At 45.7% G+C, this 27,375-nt stretch overlaps 1 long non-coding RNA gene across 6 annotated transcripts in view; it reads left to right on the top strand.

Annotated features, from left to right (window-relative positions):
• The window catches only part of LOC148147162 (uncharacterized), a 49,780-nt gene extending 26,421 nt beyond the window's left edge, over positions 1–23,359 (top strand). For 4 of the 6 annotated variants that reach the window (XR_015760077.1, XR_015760076.1, XR_015760075.1 and 1 more), the window contains 2 exons: positions 16,527–16,631; positions 17,182–17,770. This is a non-coding gene — a long non-coding RNA (uncharacterized LOC148147162). Of the gene's footprint in view, positions 1–16,526; positions 16,632–17,181; positions 17,771–18,704; positions 19,130–22,330 lie in introns of those variants that run through there. The other 2 variants (XR_015760074.1, XR_015760073.1) reach the window with 2 other exon arrangements.
• The last annotated feature ends 4,016 nt before the right edge of the window (positions 23,360–27,375 follow it).

Below are 27,375 nucleotides of genomic sequence, written 5' to 3'. Positions count from 1 at the left end.
AGGAGACAGAGTGGTGATGTAGGGTTGTTTTGTGGACTGGAGGCCTGTGAGCAGCAGTGTGCTGCAGCAATGGATATTGGGGCCTTCAATAAATGACTTGGATGTGAATATATGAGATATAGTCAGAAGGCACTAAAATTGGTGGGCAGTGTAGAAAGTTAGTTCAGAATACAACAGATCTTGTTCAGATGGGCCATTGGAATGAAAAATGGCAGACTGAGTTCAATTTAGATATATGTGAGCTGTTGTATTTTGGAAAGGCAAATCAGGACAGGACTTATGCACTTAATGGTAAAGTCCTGGGGAGTGTTGCTGAACAAAGAGACCTTGGAGTTCAGGTTCATTGTTCCTTGAAAGTAGAGTCGCAGGTAGGCAGACTAGTGAAGGTGGTGTACAGTATGCTTATATTTATTAGTCAATGCATTGTATACGGAAGCTGGGACGTCATATTGTGGCTTCACAGGACATTGATTAAGCCATTTCAGGAATTCTGCTTTCAGTTCGAATATCCATGTTCTGGGAAGGATGTTATGAAATTTGAAAGGAGTCAGACAAGATTTGCAAAAACATTGCCAGGGTTGAAGGATTTGGGCTACAGGGAGAGACTGGGGCTATTTTCCCTGAAGAGTCAAAGACAGAGGTGACTTTATGGAGATTTATAAATCATGAGGGGCATGGATACGGTGAACAGCCAGGGTCTTTCCCCCCCCCAGGTGAGGTGGGTCCAAAACAAGAGCACATGGGCTTAAGTTGAGAGGGCAAAGATTTAAAAGGGATCTAAGGAGCAACGTTTTCAAGCAGAGTGTGGTGTGTGTTTGTGGAATGAGCTGCCAGATGAAGTAGTGGAGGCTGATACCATTACAACATTTGAAAGGCATCCATGAATGGGATGGGTTTTGAGGGATAGGGCCCAATAGCTGGCAAATGGGACTCCAGTAGTTTAGGATTCCGAGTCGGCATGAACGAATTGGACCGAAGGTCTGTTTCTGTGCCGTCCATCTCTATGACACTAATAAATTAAGATGTGTTCCTCTTTTGTGGAGAGCTAGCAGAAGCACAGATAATTGTCCTTGGAGCTGAGACGGTTAAGCAGTGATTTGGACCAGGTGCAGATTTGTTTCCAAACAATTAATTTGCAGAGAGAGAGGAATTGTTAGCACGATCACAATTTTTCGTAACTACTTTCAGGTAACTGGCAAATAATGCAGAGTGAAAATGGGAACATTATTTCACTCAGTAAGTTCTGCACACCTGGAATAGGCTGAACGGCAGCTGGACACAGATTCAGCAGGTGTTCGCAAACAGATTTATAATTTTACTTTTTAAGGAAAGACTTCGTGGGCTTTGGGCAAGTGAGAGGGGAGTTGGGACAGATTTGCAGCATCTCCAGCGGGAGAGAGTACAGCCCCAATGGGCTGAATAGCCCCCAGCCCCTGTGCTCTGTGATACTGCCCCATTCACTGTGAATGATGAACCTCATCCCAGGGCAGAGAGAGAGAGGATCCCACCACTTACCTCACAATGGGGCCCGGCTGATTGATCTCAAACAAGTACACTGTTTCGGAAAGCGTTGCAGGTCACACTCTCAGGGGCATATCGCACTGACAAGCAAGGTACTGTTACAGAGACTGGTTCCAATGTAATGTGAGGTATATGAGGTTCCTGGTGATCGATGGTGATAGGAGATTCTCTGGTATAGGGCACAGACTGCCGTTTCTGCAGCTGACAGTGAGACATCAGAATGGGTGGTACCTCCCTGGTGCCAGGGACAAGGATGTCTCGGAGAGGGAGCAGTGTATTCTCAAAAGGGAGTATGATCAGTGGGAGCTCATTGTACATTAGTACCAATGACATCGGAAGAGGAAAGGATGAGGTCCTGACGAGAGAATATAGCAAATTATCCTGGAGGATAAAAAAGTAGGTATTCGTGGGTAGTAATATCTGGATTACTCTTTGTGCCGCATGCTAGTGAGAGTAGGATAGAGCAGATGAATGCGTGGCTAAGGATCTGGTGCAGGGGAGAAGGATTGCCATGTTTGGATCATTGGAATCTCTGCTGGGGTAGAATTGACCTGCATAAGAAGGATGGATTGTACCTGAATTGGAAGGTGTCTAATACCCAGGCAGGGAGATTTGCTAGTGCTACTCAGGAGGCATTAAACCAGTGAGGGAGTGGGGGGTAAACCTAAAGAGATAGTGAGAGAAGAGGTATGTCTGAGGCTGGTACAGTTGAGAAGTTAGACAGTCAAGGCAGGCAAGGGCAAGGCACAGAACGAGGTGGGACAGAGCAGTTTCACTGCATTTATTTCAGTGCAAGAGGCCCGATAGTGAAGGCAGATGAGCTGAGGATATGGTTTCGAACATGGGACTGGGATCTCATGGATATTACAGAAACGTGGCTCAGTGATGGATAGGACTGGCAGCTTAATGTTCTAGGATATAGATGCAATGGGAAGGATAAAAAGGGGGATGAGAGGAGGCAGAATGGCATTTTGGATTAGGGATACCTTTATGGTTGTGCTCAGGGAGGATATTATTGGGAGTATTTCCAGTGAAGTTATTTGGATGGAACTGGGAAATAAGAAAGGGATGATCACCTTGTTGTGGTTGTCTGCTTGGGTTTCGTCTGGTTGCTCTGGTTTCCTCCCACAGTCCAAAGATGTGTAGGATGGGTGGGTTCTCCAGGCTGAATTGCCCATAGTGTTCAGGGATGTGCTGGCCAGGTGGATTGCTCATTGGAATTGCAACGTTCTAGGGGTAGGGTAGAAGGCTAGATGTTCAGTGTGGATGTGATGGGCTGAATGGCCCGCTTCCACGCTGTCTGGATTCTCTGATAATTCTACTAGCTTTAAAATAGTTACAGAAAATAATAGACCAGATCTAATAGGTAGCCTTCTAAATTGGACAATTTCGATGGCACAAGGTAAGAACATGCAAAATTTGTTTGCGGGAGGTTATTTCCAGGGAAAGGGATGGCTGGAAAGGGGGAACATAAGAACATAAGGAAGAGGAGCAGGAGTAAGCAATCTGGCCCCTCAAGCCTGCTCTGCCATTCAATAAGACCAGGGCTGATATTTTCATGGCCTCAGCTCCACTTTCCTGCTCTTACTTGTAACCCTTAATTGCTTTCTTGTTCAGAAATCTAACTTTTGCCTTAAAGACATTCAAGATGAAAGCCTCAGCTGCTTTACTCAGCAGCAAATTCCACAGATTCACAACCCTTTAACTGCAGAAGTTCCTCCTGAACTCAGTCCTAAATCTGCTCCCTCTTATTTTGACGCTATGCTCTCTATTTTCACCCGCCCCCAGTGGAAATAACCTCCCTGCTGCTATCTTATCTATTCCCTTCATAATATTATTTTTCCTATGCAATCTCCCATTCTTCTAAATTACAACAAGTTTAGAAACAGTTTTCTCAATCTCTCCACATACACCAACCCTCTCAACTCCAGGCCCAAACTAGTGACCCTCATCTGCACCCCTTCCAGTGCCAGTACATCCTTGCAGAAGTAAGGAGACCGTACACAGTACTCCAGGTGTGGCCTCACCAGCACTCTATGCATTTTTTTTAGAATAAGTGGCATCACGTTTGCAGCTTGCCAATCTGTCGAAACTGTCCCAGAGTCGAACAAATTTTAGTGAATAATCACAAGAGCATCTGCTATTTCCCCCCGCCATCTCTGGGATGCATTCTACCAGGGCCAGGAGACCCATCTACCTTTGGGCTCTTAGCTTTTTCAACAGTACCTCTTTACTGAGAATGATTGATTGATTGTTTTGATGTCCACATCTGCCAATGCCTCCATAGGCCTGTGATAATGTGAGTACAGACACAGTATTTTCCTGTTAAGGCCAAGGCTGGTAGGTGTAGAGAATGCTGCATGACTAGAGAAATTGAGACTCTGGTCAAGAAAATGAAGGAGGGATATGGCAGGTATGGAGAGCTGTGTTTGTGTGACTCCCTAGAGGAGTATACTCTCGGGAAACCAGGAGAGCAAAAAGAGGACATGAGATAGCTTGGGAAATTGGTTTCAGGAGAATCCAAAGAGATTCGACAAATATACTATGGACAAAAGAGTAACCAGGCAGAGAATAGCAACCCTCAAAAATCAGTAAGGCTGTCTATGGAACCGCAGGCGGTGGGAGAGATTCTGTAAGTATTTCACATCAGTTTTTACTGAAAAATGATATGGAAGCTAGAGAGTTTGGAAAAATAAATAGTGATAATTTGGCAATTGTTCATATTACAGTGGAGGAGGTACTGGATGTCTTAAAAAGTAGAAAGGTGGATGAATCCCAGGAATCTGAGCAGGTGTATCCCAGAACTTTGTGGGAAGCCAAGGAAGTGATTGCTGGACCCCTCGCTCAGATATTTGTATCATCGATTGCCACAGACAAGGAGCTGGAAGATGGGTGCCAGTATTTGAGAAAGTTAAAAATCACACACCAGGTTATAGTCAAACAGGTTTAATTGGAAGTGTGCTTCCAATTAAACCGGTTGGACTATAACCTGCTGTTGTGTGATTTCTAACTTTGTACACCCCAGTCCAACACCGGCATCTCCAAATCATTATTTGAGAAAGGTAGTAAGGAAAAGCCAGGTAACTATGGACCGGTGAGCCTGAAGTCAGTGGCAGGCAAGTTGTTGGAAGGGATTCTCAGGGACAGAATTTACATTGGAAAGGCAAGAAAAGATTAGGGATAGTCAGCACGGCTTTGTGCATGGAAGTCATTAACTTGGACTTGAGAAAGACACAAGGTTCCACATAACAGACTGGTTAGCAAGTTCAACACCATAGAATACAGGCGGAGCTAGCTATTTGGATACAAAATTGGCTGGAAGATCAGAGTCATAGATGTACAACACAGAAGCAGAGACCCTTCGGTCCAACCAGTACATGCTGACCAGATATCCCAACGCAATGTAGTCCCACCTGCCTGCACCCGGCCCATATCCTTCCTATTCATATACCCATCAAGATGCCTTATAAATGTTGCATTCGTCCAACCTCCACCACTTCCTCTGGCAGCTCATTCCATACACGTACCACCCTCTGTGAAAACGTTGCCCCACAAGTCTCTTTAAAGTCTTTCCCCTCTCACCCTAAACCTGTGCCCGCTAGTGCTGGGATCCACCACCCCAGGGAAGAGACTTTGTCTATTTATCCTATCCATGCCCCTCATGATTTTATATACCTCTATAAGCTCACCTCTCAGCTTCCGACGCTCCAGGGAAAATAGCCCCAGTCTATTCAAAATCTATTCAACCCCCAGCTGAGCTCAAATCCTCCAATCCTGGTAACTTTCTTGTAAATCTTTTCTGAACCCTTTCAAGTTTCACAACATCCTTCAAATAGGAAGGAGACCAGATTTGTACGCAATATTCCAATAGTGACCTCACCAATGCCCTGTACAGCCACAACATGACCTCCCAACTCCTGTAATTAATGTTCTAACCATATGCTGCCTTCACTATCCTATCTACCTGCGGCTCCACTTTCAAAGAGCTATGAACCTGCACTCCAAGGTCTCTTTGTTCAGTAACACTCCTCAGGACCTTACCATTAAGTGTAGAAGTCCTGCTAAGATTTGATTTCCCCAAATGCCACTCCTCAGCCCATTCACTCATCTGATTAAGATCCCGTTGTACTCTGAGGTAATTGTTTTCACTGTTCACTTCACCTCAAACTTTGGTGTCATCTCACTAACTATGCCTGCTATGTTCACATCCAAGTCATTCATATAAATGATGAATAGTAGTGGATCCAGCACCGACCCTTGTGGCACTCCACTGGTCACAGGCCTCCAGTCTGAAAATCAACCCTCCACCACCACCCTCTGTCTTCTGCCTTTGAGCCAGTTCTGGATCCCAATTGGCTAGTTCTCCCTGTATTCCATGAGCTCTAACCTTGCTGAGCAGTCAGTGTCTTGGTGGAGGGTGCTTTTAGAACTGGAATCCTGTGGTGAGCAAAATGCTGTCAGGCTGGGTGCTGGGTCCACTTCTTTTTGTCATTTATATCAATGATTTCCAAGTGAATATAGGAGCTATGGTTAGTAGGTTTACAGTAGACACTAAAATTTGAGGTGCAGTGGACAGTAAAGTTACCTCAGAGTACAATGAGACTCCGATCAAATGGGCTGAGGAGTGGCAGATGAAGTTTAATTTTGATAAATGTGAGGTTCTGTATTTTGGAAAAGCAAATCAGGGCCGGACTTCTACACTTAATGGGAAGGTCCTGAGGAGTGTTGCTGAACTAAGAGATCTTGGAGTGCAGGTTCATAGTTCCTTGAAAGTGGAATCATAGATAGGCAGGGTAGTGAAGAAGGTGTTTAGTATTCTTGCCTTTATCGGTCAGTGCATTGAGTACAGGAGTTGTGACGTCATTTTGCGGCTGTACAGGACATTGATTCAGTCACTTCTGGAATTCTGCTTTCAGTCCTGGTCTCCCCACTATCGGAATGATATTGTGAAACTTGAAAGGATTCAGAAAAGATGTGCAAAGATGTTGCCAGGGTTGAGAGATTGAGCTATAGGGAGAGGCTGAATAGGCTGAGGCTGTTTTCACTGGAAAATCGGATGCTGAGGGGTGACCATAGAGGTTGATAAAATCGTGAGGGGCATGGATAAGGCAAACAGCTAGGGTCTTATTCCTGTTTAGGTGAGTCCAAAACTAGAAATCACAGGCGTGAGGGAAAAGATTGAAAAGGGATATTAGGGGCAAAGTTTCAAGCTGAACGTGATCCGTGTATGGAATAAGCTGCCAGAGAAAGAGTGGAGGCTGGTACAGTTACAACATTTAAAACGCATCTCATCTGGCAAATAATGCAGGTTAAAAATGTGAAGATTATTTTACTCACTAAGTTCTGAGCATCTGGAACAGTTTGAAAGACAGCTGAATGCAGATTCAGTAGCTCTTGTCAAAACAAATTTGAAATTTAACTTTTTTAAGGAAGGATTTGGAAGGTAATATCCAAATGGGAGGTGAGTTGGGACTGACTGGCACCATCTCCAGAGGGAGAGAGGACAGCCCCAATGGGCGGAATAGCTCCCAGCCCCTGTGCTCTGTGATACTGCCCCATTCACTGTGAATGATGAAGCTCATCACAGGGCAGAACCGTAGAGATGTACAGCATGAAAATAAACCCTTTGGTTAAACTGGTCCATGTTGACCAGATATCCCAACCTAATCTAAGTCCCATTTGCCAACACTTGGCACATATCACTCTACACCCTTCCTATTCATATACCCATCCAGATGCCAAATTTGTATAATTGTACCAACATCCTTCACTTCCCGACAGAAGATTCCATACACGCACCAACCTCGGTGGGAAAAACAATTGCCCCTCTGATCCATTTAAAATTCATCCCCTCTCATGTTAAACCTATGCCCTCTCACTCTGGACTCACCCACCCCAGGGAAACGACCTTGTCTAATTATCCTTCCCAGGCCCCTCATGATTTTATAAATCTCTGAGGTCACCCCTCAGCCTCTGATGCACCTGGGAGGATCCCACCACTCAGGTCACAATGGGGCCTGGCTGATTGACACAGCTTCAGACCAATAGGAGAGTTGGCGTGATCCTCCAGCCAATGGGAGTGAATGAGGGGTGGGTCCAGCAGGCCAACACATGACCATCAGCTTTGCAGGCGCAGTGTCACTGTGAGGGAGGACTCTGAGTGTGAAGGGAGTGGGAGAGAATGCAGAGACTGGGAGAGAGATGGAGTTAGTGTGGACTGGGAGGGTTGATAAACACTGTTTCAGTCTGCTAGAGCTGAATTAGATACTCCGGGTAAATTGAAAGAACTGTGGATGCTGTAAATCACACACAACAACTGAAAGTACTGGAAAAGCTCAGCAGATCTGGCAGCATCTGTGAAGTGAAATCGGTTCGCATTTTGGATTCGGTGACATCCTCAGGAACTGATGCTACTGAGAAAAAAATGTTGGTTTTTATGCAGAAGGTAGGGGTTAAGGAGTAAATGATAGGGGGGATAGAGTCCAAAGAGAGAGATAGGAGCAGTTGGACAAAGGAGTGGATAACGATCTGAGGGGGAGGGTGAATAGCTGTTTATGGGGACTGTTAGTGGCTAACCATAGGTAGTGTGTAATGCCAGGCTATGTAATAAAAAGGCCTGGTGTGTGGGGTAAGGGGCAAAGTCACTAGGACATGGGAGAGTTAAGGACCTAAAATTATTGAATTTGATGTTGAAGCCAGAGGATTGTAGGGTCCCTGACTGGGAGATGAGGTGTTGTTCTTCCAGCTTGTGTTAAAGTGTGGCGCTGGAAAAGCACAGCAGGTCAGGCAGCATCCAAGGAGCAGGAGAATTGACATATTGGGCATGTAAGCACTTCATCAGAAATGTGGGAGTTGGGGGAAGAGGGCTGAGAGATAAATAGGGAGGGGTGTTCGGGGTTGGGGGGAAGGGAGCTACGAAGAGACTAGGTAGATGTAGATGGGGTAGTGGTGAGAGGGTGGAATGGATAATTGGGAAGGAAGATGGACAGGTGGGACAGTTCAGGAGACCAGTGCCGAGTTGGAGGGTTGAATCTGTGATAAGGTGGGGGAGAGGAGATGAGGAAACCTTGATGCCGTGTGGTTGAAAGGTTCCAAGGTGGAAGATGAGGTGTTCTTCCTCCAGGCGTGGGGTGGCTTGGATTTGGGGGTGGAGGACACCCAGGACTTGCATGTCCTTGGCAGCGTGGCGGCGGAGGTGATGTAGCTGAAGTGGTCGGCCACAAGGTGGTGGGGTTGGTTGGTGCATGTGCCCCAGAAATATTCCCTGAAATATTCCACAAGTTGGCGTCCTGACTCCCCAGTGTAGAGGAGACCACATTGAGAGCAAAGGACACAATAGTTGAGGTGTTTGGGTGGGCAGGGAAATTTCTGCTGGATGTGGGAGGATCCTTTGGTGCCTTGGATGGAGGTGTGGGCACAGGTTTTACACTACTTGCAGTGGCAAGCAAAGGTGCTGGGAGTGGAGGATGGGTTGGTGGGGAGCGTGGACCTAACGAGGAAGTCACAGAGGGAATGGTCTCTGTGGAATGCTGAAAGGGGAGGGGAGGGAAACATATTTCTGGTGGGGTCTGATTGTAGGTGGTGGAAATGGCAGAGGATGATGTGTTGTATCTGGGTGGAAGGTGAGGAGTGGGGGGATCCCATCCTTGTTGGGGTTGGAAGGGTGGGGTTCAAAGGCAGTGATGTGAGAAGCGGAGGAGATACACTGGAGGGAATTGTTGACCACATGGGAGGGGAAATTGCAGTCCTTGAAATAGGAGACCATTTGGTATGTTCTGGAGTGTTCTGCCAGCTTGCATCAAGCTTCACTGGAACACCGCAGTAAGCATGAGACAGAGATGTTGGACAGGGAACAGTCTTGTGTGTTAAAGTGACGGGCAACTTGAAGCTCCGGGACCTTTTTGCAGCCACAATGTAACTCATCAGTCACCATTTCCACCACTGCCACTGAGATGCTACCAGGTTCCTGTCTCCTCCACTAACAGCTTTCCACCCTCCCACCAGATCGTTATTCACTCCTTTGTCTTTCCAAATGTTCCTGTCTCTCTTTGCACTCTGTCCCCTCCCTATTATTTACTCTTTAACCCTTATCTCCTGTAGTCCAAAGATGTGCAGGTTCAGTGAATTGGCCCAGCTAAATTTCCCGTAGTGTTCAGGGATGTGCATTAGTCCGGGGAAATGGAGAGTAATAGGGAGGGGAATGGGTCTGGGTGGGATGAACTTCAGAGGGTAGGTGTGGAATTGTTGGCCCGAAGAGCCCGTTTCCACGCTATAGGGATTCTACTTTTCCCAGCTGTCTTCGGTTCTGCTGAAGGGTCACAGAACCCGTGATGACCCTTGGTGTTTGCAGGAGGCGGAAAGGGGAGAGTGGCAGCAGAAACCGGATGAGATGTATCAGTGTGGACTGGGAGGGTTTAGTCATACTCTGTGCAGGTCGTTAATCTAAATTAGAAAATCTTGGTCCCATGTTTGCAGCAAAGGGGAAAACAGCTGTGGGCCTCAGGCAGGGAGAGGTCCTGGGTTATGGCCGCCATCTTTATTTGAGGCAAGGTACAGCAAGAAGCATGCACATGTCTTCTTTTGGGGGGAGCGGGGTGATTTAAAGAGGAGCGTTTACACATCAAACACATACCAAGAGAAGTGTTCGCCTTCACTATTCACCTTGCACTGATTGTGAGCTTTGTTTTGCGAATTCATTTTATAGGATATTAATTGAGAATAATTGAGACTGGGATCTCAAAAACAGTTTCTACAGTCAGCAGAGTCAGGATCTGAATATCATTGGCATTTAACTGTGGAACGAGAAAGGTTTGTCTGTTCAGTCTGGGAAAATATCACCAATAGTTTTGTCAAGCAAACAGCAGAAAAATGTTCAAGTTCCTGGTCAGATCACCCTTTGGGTATGTGTTCAATTCTTGACCCTGCAGCTGTGGAAGGAGGTATTGGCCTGAGAGAGGGCACAGATTTATCCAAATGCCAGATTTAGTCCCAGTCACCCATTTCATGATGTTAACCTGTAAACTCCCGACTTCCAATTCCCTGCAAGCTTCTCATTGAATTTCCTTGTGGACACAAATTCCAGCACCATTTCAGGTGGAACGTTCCAGATTCTGACAACTGTCTGTTCATCCAGAAACTGCTGAAGTCCATGTTGACTCTGGGGTTACAAAGGGCTGAACTGAAAGATGAGATGCTGGTCCTGAGCTCCCATTGAGATGCATTGGAACAGTACAGGAGGCTGAGGGCAGTGTAAGTGTGAACAGACAATGAAAATGACAAGGCTGTACTGAGAGTGCTGCTTGGCTCAATGAGAGTGTTTTGGAGTTGGGTGTAAACAGAGTGAGGTGAGACTGGGAGAAGGTGAAGCTGAAACTCAGGTTTGGTTCAGGCCATTCAATAATTCACGTGGTCCCAATGGGAACAGCCAATTTCTCAGAGATACCTGCGGAGTATTTAAGTTTTTAAAGTATGACATATCTGCTGAAGTAAAGTTTTTTTTATTATAATGTACATGTTTGAAGTGAAGAAAGGTTGCTCACTCATTTAAAATTTCTTAATGGGTGTAACGAGATGAATGTAGAGAGATGTTGTGATAGGAGACCTCAGACCCGTGGTGTGGTCCTCTTGTACAATGTGGAAAATAAGGGACGCTTCCTGTGTGCCTGACGTCTATGTGTGCTGCAAGTGTGTCCATCTGCAGTTACTGGGAATCTGCTTTTCAGACCTGGAGCTGTGAGTGGACTCACTGTGGAGCATCTGAGAATGTTATGGACAGCATGTTTAGTGAGTTAGTCACACTGCAGGTGAGGGCTACACAGGCAGAAAGGGAATGGGTGACCATCAGATCAAGTAAAAGGCTCAGGAAGGCAGTGCAGGACTCCCCAGTGGTCATCCCCTTCTCATACAGATACTGTATCCCGCTTGGGATTCTGTAAGGGCGGGAATGGGTGGGGTAGCTTCTCGGGAAATCAGTAACAGCCAGGGTCATGCCACCACAGAGAGCTCCGCTGCACACAGCGGGAGGAAAGAGAGGAAACACGGCTACAGTGACAGGGGATTCAACGCTCAGGGTTAGGGCGGACACTGCTGTGGCCACAGACGTGAATCCAGGATGGTATGTTACCTCCATAAAGCTTGGATCCGCAATATCATGGAGCGGCTGCAGGACTTTCTGGAGCTGGAAGTTAAACAGCCCGTGGTGGTGGAACACACAGATACCAACGACATCGCTAAACAGAGGGATGAGGGCCTGAAAGCTGGATATAGGGAGAGCAGAGATGCATTAACCGAGCTGGAAGTTTTTGTTGCAAATGTTTCGTCCCCTGTCTAGGTGACATCCTCAGTGCTTGGGAGCCTCCTGTGATGCGCTTCTGTGATCTTTCCTTTGGTTGTCAGTTCCAGCTGTCCGCTGTAGTGGCCGGTGTATTGGGTCCAGTTCGATGTGTTTGTTGATGGAGTTTGTGGATGAGTGCCATGCTTCTAGGAATTCCCTGGCTGTTCTGAATTCCTAGAAGCATGGCACTCATCCACAAACTCCATCAACAAACACATCGACCTGGACCCAATATATCGGCCACTACAGCGGACAGCTGAAACTGACAACCGGAAGCGGCAGGGACAGGCCACTATAAATGCCGGAGGAAACACCACAGAAGCGCTTCATAGGAGGCTCCCAAACACTGAAGATGTCACCTAGACAGGGGACGAAACATTTGCAACAAAAACTTCCAGCTTGGCGAACAGAACCACAACAACGAGCACCCGAGCTTCAAATCTTCACACAAACTTTGAAGAGATGCATTAAAATGTAGCTCCTGAAATGTACCAGAGACGATAACCCCATTTTATTTTGTTTAGACTTACTCCCAGTGCCATGCGCTAGTGAGAGCAGGAATAAGAGGGTAGATCAGCTGGATGTGTGGCTGGGGAAATGGTGTACCAGAGAAAGGTTTAGATTCTTCAGGCACTGGGACTGTTTCTGGGTGGGACCTATACCAGCCTGACCGGTTACCCCTGGGCAGAGCTGAGACAAATCTGATGGGGGCTTTTGCAGTTCCATTGGTGAGGTTTTACCTAGTCTGGTGGGGGTTGGGAACTAAAGTGTCGGCTTAGATGGGTCAGATTCAGGTCAGGGAATGGGAGGTAGAATATTAGTGATGTAGTCAGCAGCTCAGAAAGCCAAAGAAAAGGAAGATTAAACGAGGATTGAGTCCCTCTTCAGCCATCAGTCCTCTCAGAAATGTGAGTCAACAAAATATGGAACTGTGTACATGTCTATGACTCTATGTGCTTCAGCAAAATGGTGGAAATCTGCAATAAGAACATAAATTGCTGGACATCCTCAGCAAGTCTGTCAGCATCTGAAATGGTGACATGCAGGACTTCTGCAAGGCTGCAATGTTTCCTACATCTGTCACCATTTCAGATGCTGCCAGACCTGCTGAGGATGTCCAGCACTTTTTGTTTTCTCTGTTGTCGAGTACTGAAAGGGGGGATTTGTAGTTGAGAAATTCACATTGAATTTCATGTTCAGTTTTGATAGTTACTGGATCCGTGCCGATCTGGATTCATTGGCCTTTTCATCTGGAAGGAAAGGTGTGCATTCTGCCTGTGGACGAATATCTCAAATGTCAGTGTGACTGGAAAAAGTACTGAGACAGCGAAGTCCATGTTAGCGTGGGGACTGTGGAGAGAAATTTCATTGTTTTTTGAAAGTCTAAAAAATCATGGCACATTTCCCAGGAACAGTTAAGCCACAGATTGGTTTTGTATGAGGGCAATTTACCATGAAACCAGAAAGACAAAAGGATTCCTGCATCATGGAAAAAGCTATGAAAATGGGATTGTTGTAACGGAGTGAATTATCGATCATGGATTGTAATCCATTGGTGTTGTCACGTCGGTTCCAGTGCCGTGGGGAAACACTGGAAATGTGATGGATGCAGTGTAGGTTTCAGTTATTCAACTGGAAAGGTGCAGAAGAAATTTACAAGGATGATGCCAGGTCTCAGGGGTCTGAGTTACAGGGAGAGGTTGGACTAGCGAGGACCTTTTTGTTTAGAGCAGAGGACACCGAGGGGGAATAATTTACAGAAGTGTATAAGATCATGAGAGGCATGGGTAAGGTGAATGCACTCAGTCTTTTTCCCAGGGAACGAAAGACTGGAGGGCATCAGATTATGATTAGAGGAGAAAGAATAAAAGGGAAACTGAGGGGCAACTGTTTTACACAGAGGGTGGTATGTATATGGAATGAGCTGCCAGTGGAAGTGGTTGAGGTGGGTACACACAACAGGTAAAAGGCATTTGGACAAATACATGGAAAGCAAAGGGTCAGAAGCAGATGGTCCAAGTGCAGGGAAATGGGGTTAGTGTGGATGGACATTCTGAGCGGCATGGGCCAGTTCGGGCCAAAGGGCCTGTCCCTGCTGTAGGATTCTACAATTCTAAGTGTATTTGTTATTTCTCCCACTAACTCTGTTGGTATCCTGAGATGTATTCCATCAGGGCAATGAGACTTGTGTACCTTTAGCTCCATTAACTTGCCCAGCCCTAACTCTTTCATGATAATGGTCGTTTCAAAGTCCTCACCTTCCTCGGTATGCTTATCAATTACTGGCATGTTCTTCGTATCCTCCACTGTGAATACTGACTGCTGTGTACTCATATTCCTGAACCCTGCTGGATAGGAATAACTGGGCACAGAACTCTGAGAGGTCTTCTTTGAGTCTTTATTGATGAGACACGGCAGTTACCTGGATAGTGTACATGCAGAACACCTCCAGGCAGCATCAGGTAACTCCCCGCCTGTCCGATGTGCCGCTCCCATTCTTATACCTTTGTGGTTTGGGACTTTGAATACAGACTGTCTCTCAGTATTATCTCCATGGCAACGGTCAGTTAGAAAGTCTAGTTCAGTTTAGCATTTGTGGTTAAAACACACGCCCCTCCCCCCCACCCCTGTGGCTCCCTCAAGTATCTGACAGGCACTTCAGTTTCAGTGGGGCTGTCTATCAGGATTCTGATATGGAGGAGCCGGTGTTGGGGTGGGGTGGACAAATTTATAAATCACACAACAGGTTATAATCCAACAGGTTTATTTGGCAGTACAAGCTTTTGGGGTGTGCTGTGATTTGTAACTTGATCAGGATTATCTCTATGGTAACAGTTAAGTGCTTCAACAATTACAGAGGCCATATGTTCCCAACACAATAGATTCCCCTCTAGCCGTGTAAACTGCTATTCTGGCCCTGGGGATAGCTACTCATCACTTTTCTCCCCCAATCCCTTTGAAGTTTTTGTAATCTCCTAATTTTTTCTTGGTGTCTTTGCCAATTTGTATGCCTTCTATTTCACTTTGACACAGTCCCTTATTTCCTGAGCCACCCATGGCAGATTACTCCTTTTCCGACAATCCTTCCTTTTCACTGATATGTGCTTTTGCTGAGCACTTCGAAAAATTCTTTGATATTCCTCCACTGTCTGTCAACTGTTCCACCGTAAAGTCTTTGCTTCCAGTCTGCATTAGCCAACTCCTGCCTCATCCTATTGTAGTCTCCTTTGTTTAAGCACAGGATCTTGGGATTTGATTTAATCTTCCCACTTTCCATCTGTGTTCTAAATTCAACCATACTTATCACAAGTCTTTTATCCGATTACGAGGTGAGGCGATGTTTCCTGGGTGTTTTGGGTTTCATTGTCCGAGACCTTGGCTTTGTAATAAAATACAGGATTGATATTCACAACGGAGTATTCTGGACGCTGTGAATGTACGACACAATCTAAATAAATCACTGTCTCCCCTCAGTTAAAATTGCAAAATCATTATCTCCTACATGCTTCCTCACTACCTAAGTTTGGAATGCTAATCCACCTAACTATCCTGCTTTTTCCGAAAATCTTTGGTGAAGCGGCACAGTGGTTAGCACTGCTGCCTCACAGCGCCAGAGACCCTGGTTCAATTCCCACCTCAGGTGACTGACTGTGTGGAGTTTGCACGTTCTCCCCGTGTCTGTGTGGGTTTCCTCCCACAGTCCAAAGACGTGCAGGTGAATTGGCCATGCTAAATTGCCCGTAGCGTTAGGTAAGGGGTAAATGTAAGCGTATGGATGGGTTGCGCTTCGGCGGGTCAGTGTGGACTTGTTGGGCCGAAGGGCCTGTAATGTAATCTAATCTAATCTAATCTAAAGGTGGTGAGTTTTGGATTCAGCTTTCCAGTTATTACCGTAAGAAGATAAGCCCTGGGCACAGGAGAGGCAATGCAGCCCTTCGAACCAGCTCCACCATTTAATACGGTGATGATTGAGCTCACCTCGGTCTCAGCTGGATTTTCCCACCTGTTCTCTCTCACCCTTCAAATCATTGCAAATTAAATATCTGTATCTCATCGTTAAATTTGCTCATGTCCTCGCATCCACTGCATTTTGAATAGCGAATTCCACAGGTTCAAACACATCGAGATAGGTATATTCTTCTTCATGAGAATAGAATAGTCCCTAAAATACAGAAACAGTGTATTCACCCATCGAGTGGACACCCTATGATGAGCATCCCATTTAGACCCATCCATTCCCTGTAACTCTGCATTTCCCATTGTTAATTGCCTAACCGGCTCATGCATGGACCCAGTGGGCAATTTGGCATGACCAATCCACCTCACCTGCGCATCTTTGGACTGTGGGAGGAAATTGGAGCACCGAACAAAACCATGCAGACATGGGGAGAATGTGTAAACTCCACACAGTTGCCTAAGGCTGGAATCAAACCCGGGTCCCTGATGCTGTGAGGCAGCAGTGCTAGCCACTGAGACACCTCTGCTTGAAATCTGCTGCCCCTTATTAACCTCCCCACCATGCAATTGGCTGAATGTGTATTTCTTGCATCAGAAATCGGGTTGTCTAATCGGATGTCTCAGTAAAACCCAGTGTCAGCCCATATGTCCTGTGTGTCTGAATTGGGATCCTATACACAACACCCACCAGCCCACACTTTCTTTCACTTTTCAGAGACAGTTTTCCAGAGGCTTCATGGGGACTACAACTCCCACAATCCCTGAGGCAGGGACCACACGTGTGCGGGGAAAGCCAGCACTGCACATGTACAGAATGTGGGTGAGTTTTGGAGCAGTTGCTTTGGGGTAACTAGTGGAAAGCATTTCACACTTTGGCTGGCGAAGGGACGCATCTGCTTGTAGTATTGATCTGTAGGGGGGTCAAAGTGTCACTACACCCACTTGGGACCAAGTTCCATTCGCAACTTGTCATAACGCTGGGAGTCGACCAATGAGGAAACAAAGAAGGATCTGACCCATTCTCCCAGCCTGAACGTTCCTCTTCTGTCCAGGATCTGCCACCTCCCTTTCTGTTTCCTTTTGTTTCATTCTGCTGTTATATTATTGACTTGCAGCAACTGAAGGGAAAGGAAGTGAACCCAGAAACGGTGCAGAGTCTAACCAGGGACGGGAAGTGGTGGCATGGATCTGTTTATCAGTTACTCCATGAGAATGGGGAGGGTGTACATTAGGGGCAGCAGAGTCAGAATGATGGGAGAGAGTAAGTGGGCTGGAGGGTTACAGCTTTGGGGGAACAAAGGGGAAAAAATTCCGGAGAAACGAGAATTGTCTGTTCTGAATTTCTAATCTGTACCTATTCATTTATACAGGGTGCTAGATGGTGAAGATTTGCAGACTGAAATCTCAAAATCATGTGCCAATCATGATCGAGTTATCCAGAATTTGACAAACCAAAGATGTGGAATTACTCGGCCAAAATCCTGCAACACTCTCCCTCCCAGCATTGTCGGTCTATCTGCGCCAAATGGACTGTGATTGGTACAAGACAGCAGCTCACTACCATCTTCTTAAGGGTACCTAGAGATGGGGAGCAAATGCTGGCTGAGCCAGTGATGCCCATATCCTGGAAATGGTTTCTATCTCGAGTTGCTGAAACCCGGTTGATGTTACTGCAGGATGATGAGGGGTGAGCAATTCATCAACTTCACCAACACATTCCACCCTGACCTTAAATTTACCTGGACCATCTCTGACACCTCCCTCCCCTTCCTGGACCTCTCCATCTCCATCAGTGACGACCGACTTGACACTGACATTTTCTACAAACCCACCGACTCCCACAGCTACCTGGATTACACCTCTTCCCACCCTACCTCTTGCAAAAATGCCATCCTGTATTCCCAATTCCTCCGCCTCCGCCGTATCTGCTCCCAGGAGGAGCAGTTCCACCATAGAACACACCAGATGGCCTCCTTCTTTAGAGACCGCAATTTCCTTTCCCACGTGTTTAAAGATGCCCTCCAACGCATCTCATCCACATCCCGCACCTCCACCCTCAGACCCAACCCCTCCAACCGCAACAAGGACAGAACGCCCCTGGTGCTCACCTTCCACCCTACCAATCTTCGCATAAACCAAATCATCCGCCGACATTTCCGCCACCTCCAAACAGACCCCACCACCAGGGATATATTTCCCTCCCCACCCCTCTCCGCCTTCCGCAAAGACCGTTCCCTCCGTGACTCCCTGGTCAGGTCTACGCCCCCCTACGACCCACCCTCCCATCCTGGCACTTTCCCCTGCCAACGCAGGAACTGTAAAACCTGTGCCCACACCTCCTCCCTCACCTCCATCCAAGGCCCTAAAGGAGCCTTCCACATCCATCAAAGTTTTACCTGCACATCTACTCATATCATCTATTGTATCCGTTGCTCCCGATGCGGTCTCCTCTACATTGGGGAGACTGGGCGCCTCCTAGCAGAGCGCTTTAGGGAACATCTCCGAGACACCCGCACCAATCAACCAAATTGCCCCGTGTCTCAACATTTCAACTCCCCCTCCCACTCTGCCGAGGATATGGAAGTGCTGGGCCTCCTCCACCGCCGCTCCCTCACCACCAGACGCCTGGAGGAAGAACGCCTCATCTTCCGCCTCGGAACACTTCAACACCAGGGCATCAATGTGGATTTCAACAGTTTCCTCATTTCCCCTTCCCCCACCTCATCCTAGTTTCTAACCTCCAGCAACTCGATCCCCTGACTTGTCCGACCTGCCCAGCTCCTTTTCCACCTATCCACTCCACCCTCTCCTCCCTGACCTATCACCTTCATCTCCTTCCCCACTGACCTAGTGTACTCTATGCTACTCTCTCCCCACCCCCACCCTCCTCTAGCTTATCTCTCCACGCTTCAGGCTCTCTGCCTTTATTCCTGATGAAGGGCTGTTGCCCGAAACGTCGATTTTGCCTGTCCTCGGATGCTGCCTGAATTGCTGTGCTCTTCCAGCACTACTGATCCAGAATCTGGTTTCCAGCATCTGCAGTCATTGTTTTTACCTACCGGATGATGAGGGGTGCTGCGTGCATCCTCCAGGAGGCAGCACCATCACATTACCCCTGCCTACATCCACACAGCAACACCGCAACATCACTGGAACAAAAGGCAGTGAAGCCAAAGGAGGACTTCGATATAGTTCTTCGAGGTAAAGTCATCAAAGGGGATTGGAACACAGCAGGGACAGGAGACTGAGCTGGATGATCAGCTGTTTCCCATTGAATGGTGGAGCACAATCGAATGGCCTCCTGCTGCTATCTCCCAGGTATGTATATAGCCATGGAGCCCGGGTAGGAAGAAGTAGGTAGGGCAGGGATTCTCCAGGAGATTGCATGTCCACATTAGTTTTCAGTGAGGGATAGTTTGATGGATTTTATTTAACATTTGTCTTTTACATTTAAAAAAAACAAATTTGCTAACCTTGTGTTAAAGTTTATTCCACAATAAATAAAAGTAAAAGAATTGAAAATATCTGAATATAACAGTTTTTAAAATTTCAAATGCCCTTTAGAACAAAATCCTGTCTCTTCCCGGACACCATCACCTTCCAGTTACTCAAACTCCAGGGAAATATTCCCTCCCCGTCTGAACCTTTGGTTTGATTTAACTGTTTTTCAGTTCTCATACTGTGAGCTGTGAAGCGTTCCTTATTCCCCATTTCTCTCACACAGCTGAGCAACCTTCCCACCATCAACATCATCATTACACCATTTTCGTTCACATATAATCACCAGCAATAAACCATTTGTGTAACCAATTGAATATTTATAAACAAAGCCCATTATGGGCAAAGCAAACCATTACAAGTGGGAAGGGACTAAATCAAAGTAGATTTGGGGGGAGGAGGGGGCAGTGATGGAGATAAAGCACTGTATCCCATGTGGTGCCCACCTCCATCTAAAGGCATCGAGAGCATTGATACACAGCACATGCTCCTTCTCCAAGGACACTCCGCTGTTAAGCCTTTATCCTTAATCATAGAATAGAATCCTAACAGTGTGGAAGGAGAGCATTGGCCCATCAAATCCCACCGACCACCTGAAGAACATGTCAGCCAGTACACTCCATCCCTGTAACACTGCATTTCCCATGGCTGATCTACCTAGTCTGCACATTCCCGGACACTGTGGGCAATTTAGCACGACAGGTCCACCTAACCTGCATATTTTTAGACTGCGAGGAAACCAGAGCACCTGGAGAGGACCCACACTATCATGGGGAGAATATGGGAACTCCACACAGGCCGTTGGCCAAGGCTGGACTCCAACCTTGTACCTGATGCTGTGAAGCAGCCGTGCTACAATCAGAATTTAAATCAAAACAGACGATCCCTGCTCATTGTCACATTGCTGTTTGTGGAGCCTTGTGCCCAGAGAGACACCCTGAGGTTCAGAAAGTGGCAATATAAATTCAGTCAGCACCAGCCCAGTTAATGTGGTTAACAACAACATCGATACTCCAACAGTGTCATCATGTGCAAGGTCCAGTCCTGACTCTGATGAACAGTAACTCCAGAATCAGAGACCTGCAGTGATGTGTGAACTCTACCCCACACGGAGCAGGGGGATGACCACTTCCCTGTGTGCACTCACTGGGCTGTCAGTCATGTTGAAGACTCAGCAAATCCCTTGTCACACAGAGAGGGTATCAACAACTACCCAGTGTGAACCCGCTGGGGTCTCAGCAGGCGGGATAAATCACTGAATCCCTTCTGACACACTGAGCATCTGAATGGCCTCTCCCCTGTGTGGGCTCGCTGGGGTCTCAGCAGATCAGAAGACTGAGTGAATCCTTTCCCCACATGGAGCAGGTGAATGGCCTGTCCCCTGTGGGAATGCACTGGTGTCTCTGCAGGAGAAAGATTTGAATGAATCCTTTCTCTCACACAGAGCAGATCTAAGTCCTCTACGCAGTCTCTGGTGCCTCATCAGATTGCAAGAGCGAGTAAATCCCTTCCCGTACATGGGGCAGGTGACCAGCCTCTCCCCAGTGTGATTGTGTCAGTGAGTGTCCCACTGGGAGGGGTAAGTGAATTCCTTCTCACAGTCCCCACATTTACACAGCCTTGCCCTGGTCCTGTCACATTGGTGTCTTCCCAGATCACAGGACGAGTTAATCCTCAACCACATGCACAACACGAATGGTTTCTCTGGGCTGGGAATGCTGCTTTCCCCTTCCATATTCTGTATAATGTTTAGGACCTGCGGAATTGGGTGTGTTGTTAAAGCTGAGTTTCCCATCTGTGAACTCTCTCTCTGTAAAACAAGTTTATCTCCTTCATTACTACAGCTCCCAACACCAGCTCTCCCTTCAGTTCTCCTGAAATTCTAAATTTGGACTAATGCAATAATGTGGCTTTCTCTCACTTGTTTCTGAAAGTAAATTAGGATGATTTTGAATAACTGAACTTTACTAGCCAAACTTGTTCCTACGCTATCATTTGCGACTTTTAACCTATGGGAAATGTGTTACCAGCTTCAATGACCGTTATAATGCTCTGACCATGGCTATGGAGTCAGTATAAGTCAATTCTAACAATTATAAATAGCTTGTATCTAAACAGGATGCCCCCACAACAGTAGGTGCTCTGACACTCAATGTCTGTAAGTTCTTTTTCTTATAGCCCCGCATGTGTCCAGCAATCTGGCAATACAATTGAAGACATTTTATATAGTAACCTTACAGTCTCAATTGCCAGTTCCAATCCATGAAGCAGTCAGTAACACGCCCCAGTGAATTGAATTCTATTAGCAGCTTTGTCCTGTCAGGAGAGATTGAGGAGCATGAAGCTGTCTTCTCTAGAGGACGGAAATATGAAACACTTGAACAAAATTCTTCAAGAGCTCAATAGGATAGATATAGGACGATGTGCTCCCTGGCTGTGTGTCTGGAATGAAATAAGCACTAACTGCGGTATCTTTTCCCAGCATCTCCTTTAGCTGTATAAATGTTCAAGATTTATTTGGTGCTCTCATTCCACTCTTGTTGACTCCCATTTGTAACTGCTGTAATGTTGGTGGCCGTAAAAATTGGTAAAATTTGAATCAATCTATTCGAAAACCTCTCTGTGTCTGTGTCTCACTTTTGTTCACTGAGACCCTCATTCAATCTGACCTCTTGACAAACCCTGCCCTGATATTTCCCTGGAGGGCTCAGAATGAAATGTTCACAGAAATGTTATGGTGCAAAAGGAGGCTGATTGGCTCATCAGCTCTCCAAAGGATCATCTCACTGAATGCTATTCTTCTACCTTTACCCCATAAACCTTTCCATTCGTCCTCTTCCAATAACTGTTCAAGTCGATTGTCTTCATTGTACCTGGCTCCACCACACTCTTTGGCAGTGCATTCCAGGCCATAAACTTTCTCTGCATAAAAACGTTTTGTCTCATGTCACATGTGCTTCTTTTGTCAATCCCTTTACATCGGTGCCTTCTCATTATTATTTCTTTCATGCATGTGAACAGTTTCCCACAATCAACTCTCACTGGATCCCTCTTGGAGGTACCTGTACCCACCTGGACACCCGGAGTGCTGAATATCATATCTCCCTGTCACAGAAGACCAGTGAAAGACCATTCAATTGTTCTCATTGTGGGACTGGGTTCAGTACACCATCCAGCCTCACTGTACTCCAGCAAATACACACTGGGAAGAGGCCATTCACCTGCTCTGCGTGTGGGAAGCAATTCACTCAGATATCCAGCTTGGTGAAACACCGGTGAGTTCACAAGTAACCACAGCGATTGGATTTATTTTGTTTGTTCATGGGATCACGGCATCACTTGCCAGGGCAGCATTTGTCATCCATTCTGACTGCCCAGGAGATGGTTCAGAGTCAACCCCATTATTCAGGGTCTGGATTCACATGTAGGCTGGACCAGGTCAGAATCAACAGTTTCACAGGCCCAATGACATGAAGAGTTGATTTCTGGCCTATTATTTCAGAAATGATAATGAATAATGTTTGCAGTTGAATTAAAAGTGAAAGACCAAAATGGGTTTTATTCTGATTGAGCACGTCCTCCTGTTTTCTCAGGTGTTATTGACAGTCTCATTCCCCTCGCACCAGAACCTGATCCAGAGAGTGTTACAGAAAAGGCAGAATGGTCAGCTGCAGCTGGTCACCTGACCGGTCACTGGACCCGAAAAGTTCACTCTCCACAGATGCTGCCAGATCTGCTGAATATTTCCAGTAATTTCTGTTTTTTGTTTCTGATTTCCCAGCATTTGCAGATGGTTGATTTTTCGATATTCATCTTGTGTGTTGCAGAGGAGTTTATTGATGAGTTTGGAGAGTTTTGAAAATTGCAAGTTAGGCCACAAATCAGCCGTGATCATATTGAAAGGCAGAGCAGGGTTAAGGGGCTGAATGGCCACCTGCTGTTCCAATGGAAGTTATCCATCTGCAGCTTGTGGCAACATTTCCCCTCACTGCTCACTTCACATCCATGTCGAACACACTGTTACTGACTGAACAGACCTCCTGTGTTTGAACTCAACCTGATCATGCCAGTGGCTCCCCCTCCTGCCACCCGGTTCTGGATTAGTGGTGCTGGAAGAGCACAGCAGTTCAGGCAGCATCCGAGGACAGACAAAATCCGAGGACAGGTCGGATTTTGCCTGTCCTCGGATGCTGCCTGAACTGCTGTGCTCTTCCAGCACCACTAATCCAGAATTTGGTTTCCAGCATCTGCAGTCATTGTTTTTACCTCCTGCCACCCGGGTTTAACTCTCATCATGGAATGCTGTCTTATATTCCTGCGGGAATGTCCACAAAGGACTCAGCCTGTAGTCTGTATCCCCTAGGATCCACAAACACGGTTTATTTCATCCTTCCTCTATCATTCTGGCTATTGAACTCTCGGTTTCAATCCAATCTCCTGTCATGCTCTTCAACATGCCCATGTGGGTGGACTAGAAGCAGCTGGGATTTAATGAAGGGAAGTGGGATTAGGCAGAAGCACGAAGAGAGACGACAGCAAAGGATGATCTCATTGTAACGGCAGAGTTTCTCTGTGACCTAGTGAGTGATGAGGCACCTGAGATTGAATCTACCTCCCCCCACAATCAGGGATTTGGGAAAACACTCAGACACTGACCTGTCCATCTGATTGTTAACACAGACAGATAGACATAAATAAATACTCACATTTAGATAGCACCTTTGATATACTGGGGAAATGAAACATGCTTCCAACCCAATGATTTCAACCTCAACTCTCTGAAAACATGGGCACAAAGCTTCCTGCTTGTACCAGGTTGTCTCTCAGCCTCCCTCTTTTATTGCGAAAAGAGTTTTAAGCTGTTTCGCCTTTCCTGGTGATTGTAACCTCTGTGTCCTTGTAAGATGTATGACTGAACCTTATTTTCCTATTCCCTGTGAGCAACACGAGCAGCAGAAACAGGTCCTGACCTGTGAGCGGTTTCGGTTGGAGTATTTGTATTTACAAATCCATTCCTACCCTCGCATACAGTGTGAAATTGCTGTAAAACTGAAGGAAAGGAGTGAGTGAGCACGCACAGAAACATCAAGGCAGCATGTGTACCTGAGCTGAATGAATCTGGCATGAGGAAAACGTGACGACAATCACAACTAGTTAGAATCACAGAATCCCATAGGTGCAGAAAGAGGCTATTTGGCCCATCGAGTCTGCAATTACCTGCTCTCCCACCCTACCCCCATAATCCCACATTTATCATAGCTAACCTTACCTGCCGAACCTGCACACTACAGTCCATGTTAACATGGTCAATCCAGTAAAGCTGCACATCTGTGGGCGGGTCACAGATTACATCCAAATGCTCGGAATTGTGGATGAAGGCTCACAAATACTTGACTCTTACACAAAAGCTCTGCTTTTCAGAATAAAATCTGGGGGAAACTGCAGCCAGAAAGATTTCCAATTATCTCTGGAGGAAGAGAATTCAAAACTCGTGCCACTGACCCAGGGGGTGCAGTGAAAGGTTATGAGCAAGGTGGGGGTGAGATAAGGACAAAAAGACAGTCTGTCACACGGGGAAAGGCAGGAGAGATTAAATAGCAGAAATGGTAGTCCCTCAAGGCCACGGGGAATGGAGTTAGGGCTGGGAAAGATACCAGTAAACAAAGTGTGCAGCTGTCAAAGATATACTTTGAAAAAACAGATAATAACAACATAGAGGGCAGAGTACACAGTCTGAAATTGTTGCTCTCATCGGTGAGTACAAAACGTTGTAAAGCCTAGGTAGTTGTATTACAAGCAACACATACAGGATGGGCCAAGTGGCCACGATCTGTGCTGTAAGTCTCTGATTTTTTTTCTGACATTTGGAGTTCAAGTCTGATGATGTTAATAAATTTTCAAATTGGACTGGAGTTTAATATTCTGGGGAAATGTCAAATAAATCACATTGATCACATTCTGTAGATCTTAGTCCATAACCTTGCATCTTCCAGCATTTCAGTTACATCCATGTCCTGCTGGTGGGACAGGACATACAGGGATGGTGATGGTGGTGTCTGGGGCATTGTAAGTCTGGGACTCTGCGCATATGACTGTGTCAGGCCGTTGGTTAACGTGTCTGCGTTCAAGCGAACCCAATACGATACTGGCAGGGTGAGAAACTACATTTGGATCTCCTCTGCTCACCAGTTCCTTTCCTTTCTGCTTTTTTTATATTTCTTTCTCTCTCACTCACCCCCTTGCAGTCTCTGACACAAATGTCTCAACATTGAATCATATCAAGATAACCCTGTATTCTATGCCTCATTACTTTCTGAATAAGCCTACCATGGGGAACCTTATCAAACACCTTGCTGAAATCCACATACACTACATCCACTGCTCTGTCCTCACCAATGTGTTTGTCACATCCTCAAATAATTCAATAAGGTTTATGAGGCATAATCTGCCGTTCACGAAGCCATTTTTACCATCTCTAATCAATCTATACGTTTCCAAATAATCATAAATCCTGTGTCTCAGAATCCTCTCCAATAATTTGCTCACAACTGATGTAAGACTGACTCATCGATTATTCCCAGGATTATGTCAATTGCCTTACTTGAATAAGGGAATAATATTTGCCACCCTCCAATCATCTGGTTTGACACCAGTGGACAGTGAGGATGCAAAGATCATCGCCAAAACAGAGTAATCCCTTGCCTCCCTTCCCATAACAATCTTAGTTATATCCTTTCTGGCCCAGGGGACTTATCTATCCCCATGATTTTCAATATGATCAGCACATTCTCCGCCTTAACATCGACCTGTTCGACCATATCAGCCTATTTCATGCTGTCCTCACAAGGACAAGTTCCCACTCGTGAATACGGAAGCAAAGTACTCATTAAGGACCTCCCCTACCTCCTCTGACTCCTGGCACAAGTTTGCTTCACTATAAGGTGTATAAATGTGGAATTATGTCTCAGCACTGAATTAATGTAAAGATATTGCAGTGTACAATCACTCGATTACTTTGAATATTGACCTGTATTTTAACTGAGAGAACACAGTTGAATTGAATTGATTTTATTATATTTCACTTCATGCTAACATTTATTGTATTTCGAACCACAATAAGAGTTTCCTTTATATAAAACTTAAAATTCATCGCACGTTTATGTACAGAAAATATAATTAACATCTGCTTGTTCCTTCCTTTACAATGGCTGTTCATTTTGAATTTGTAAAAGTTGTACATTGTTGAAAGGAAGGGAAATTGTCTTCAGCTGAATATTCACATTGAATGACTGATGCATCTTTAAAATCAAAGTACAATGATCACACAGTTTTGTCAATGTGTTTTTCAAAGAACTGTCATGAGATTCCTGTTTATTTAAGACCACAATTCTATTGTTATTGTAAAATATTGTTTATTTTCCAGTCCATTACACACAGAAAGTACCTAATTAATTCCCATTCAAATTACTACAATAAACAACTGATTAGTTTTCATTTGAGTAACCACATTAAACATAATATTACAGTCCTGCCTGTCGTGAGTGGGGAAAGTATGTAAGGAGCTTGTGTAGTTGTGGTAGTGTCTCTATTACTAGACCCGAGGAAAGGTTTCAAATCACACCTCCAACAGAAATATATCAAGAGCTGGACTGAATGTTGATTAGAGAGTATCTAAGCACAGATTGAATTGCTTTTCAATACAACATTAGACCTGCTTTACATATTATATCAGTAATCACAAAATCTGATACTTACTTGTGTCAGGTTACCAAGAATTATGTGTACAGGTATCCCCAACTTTTGGAAAGTTCGGTTTTGCCACTTTGCTTTTACAAAAGATTTACATTTGTCCCTATTTTCTCTAACTGAATGAAATCTGAAGAGGATTTTCACTTTTACGAAGAAAGGGGAGATGTTTCCCATATAAATTAATGCTTCTTCGATTTACGCATTTTCAGCTTATGAAAGGTTTCATAGTAATGCTTTACTTTCGGGTAGTGAGGATACCTGTAACTAATTTTGTTGCTTATAAATTCCCGGAGAATATTTGAAAATGTTGCAGAATT

This window comes from Chiloscyllium plagiosum, unplaced genomic scaffold, assembly GCF_037043375.1.
Source record: "Chiloscyllium plagiosum isolate Xiang-an unplaced genomic scaffold, Cpla_swu_hap1 HiC_scaffold_18, whole genome shotgun sequence".
Classification (NCBI taxonomy): Eukaryota; Metazoa; Chordata; class Chondrichthyes; order Orectolobiformes; family Hemiscylliidae; genus Chiloscyllium; species Chiloscyllium plagiosum.
This window is presented reverse-complemented; position numbering and strand designations above follow the sequence as displayed.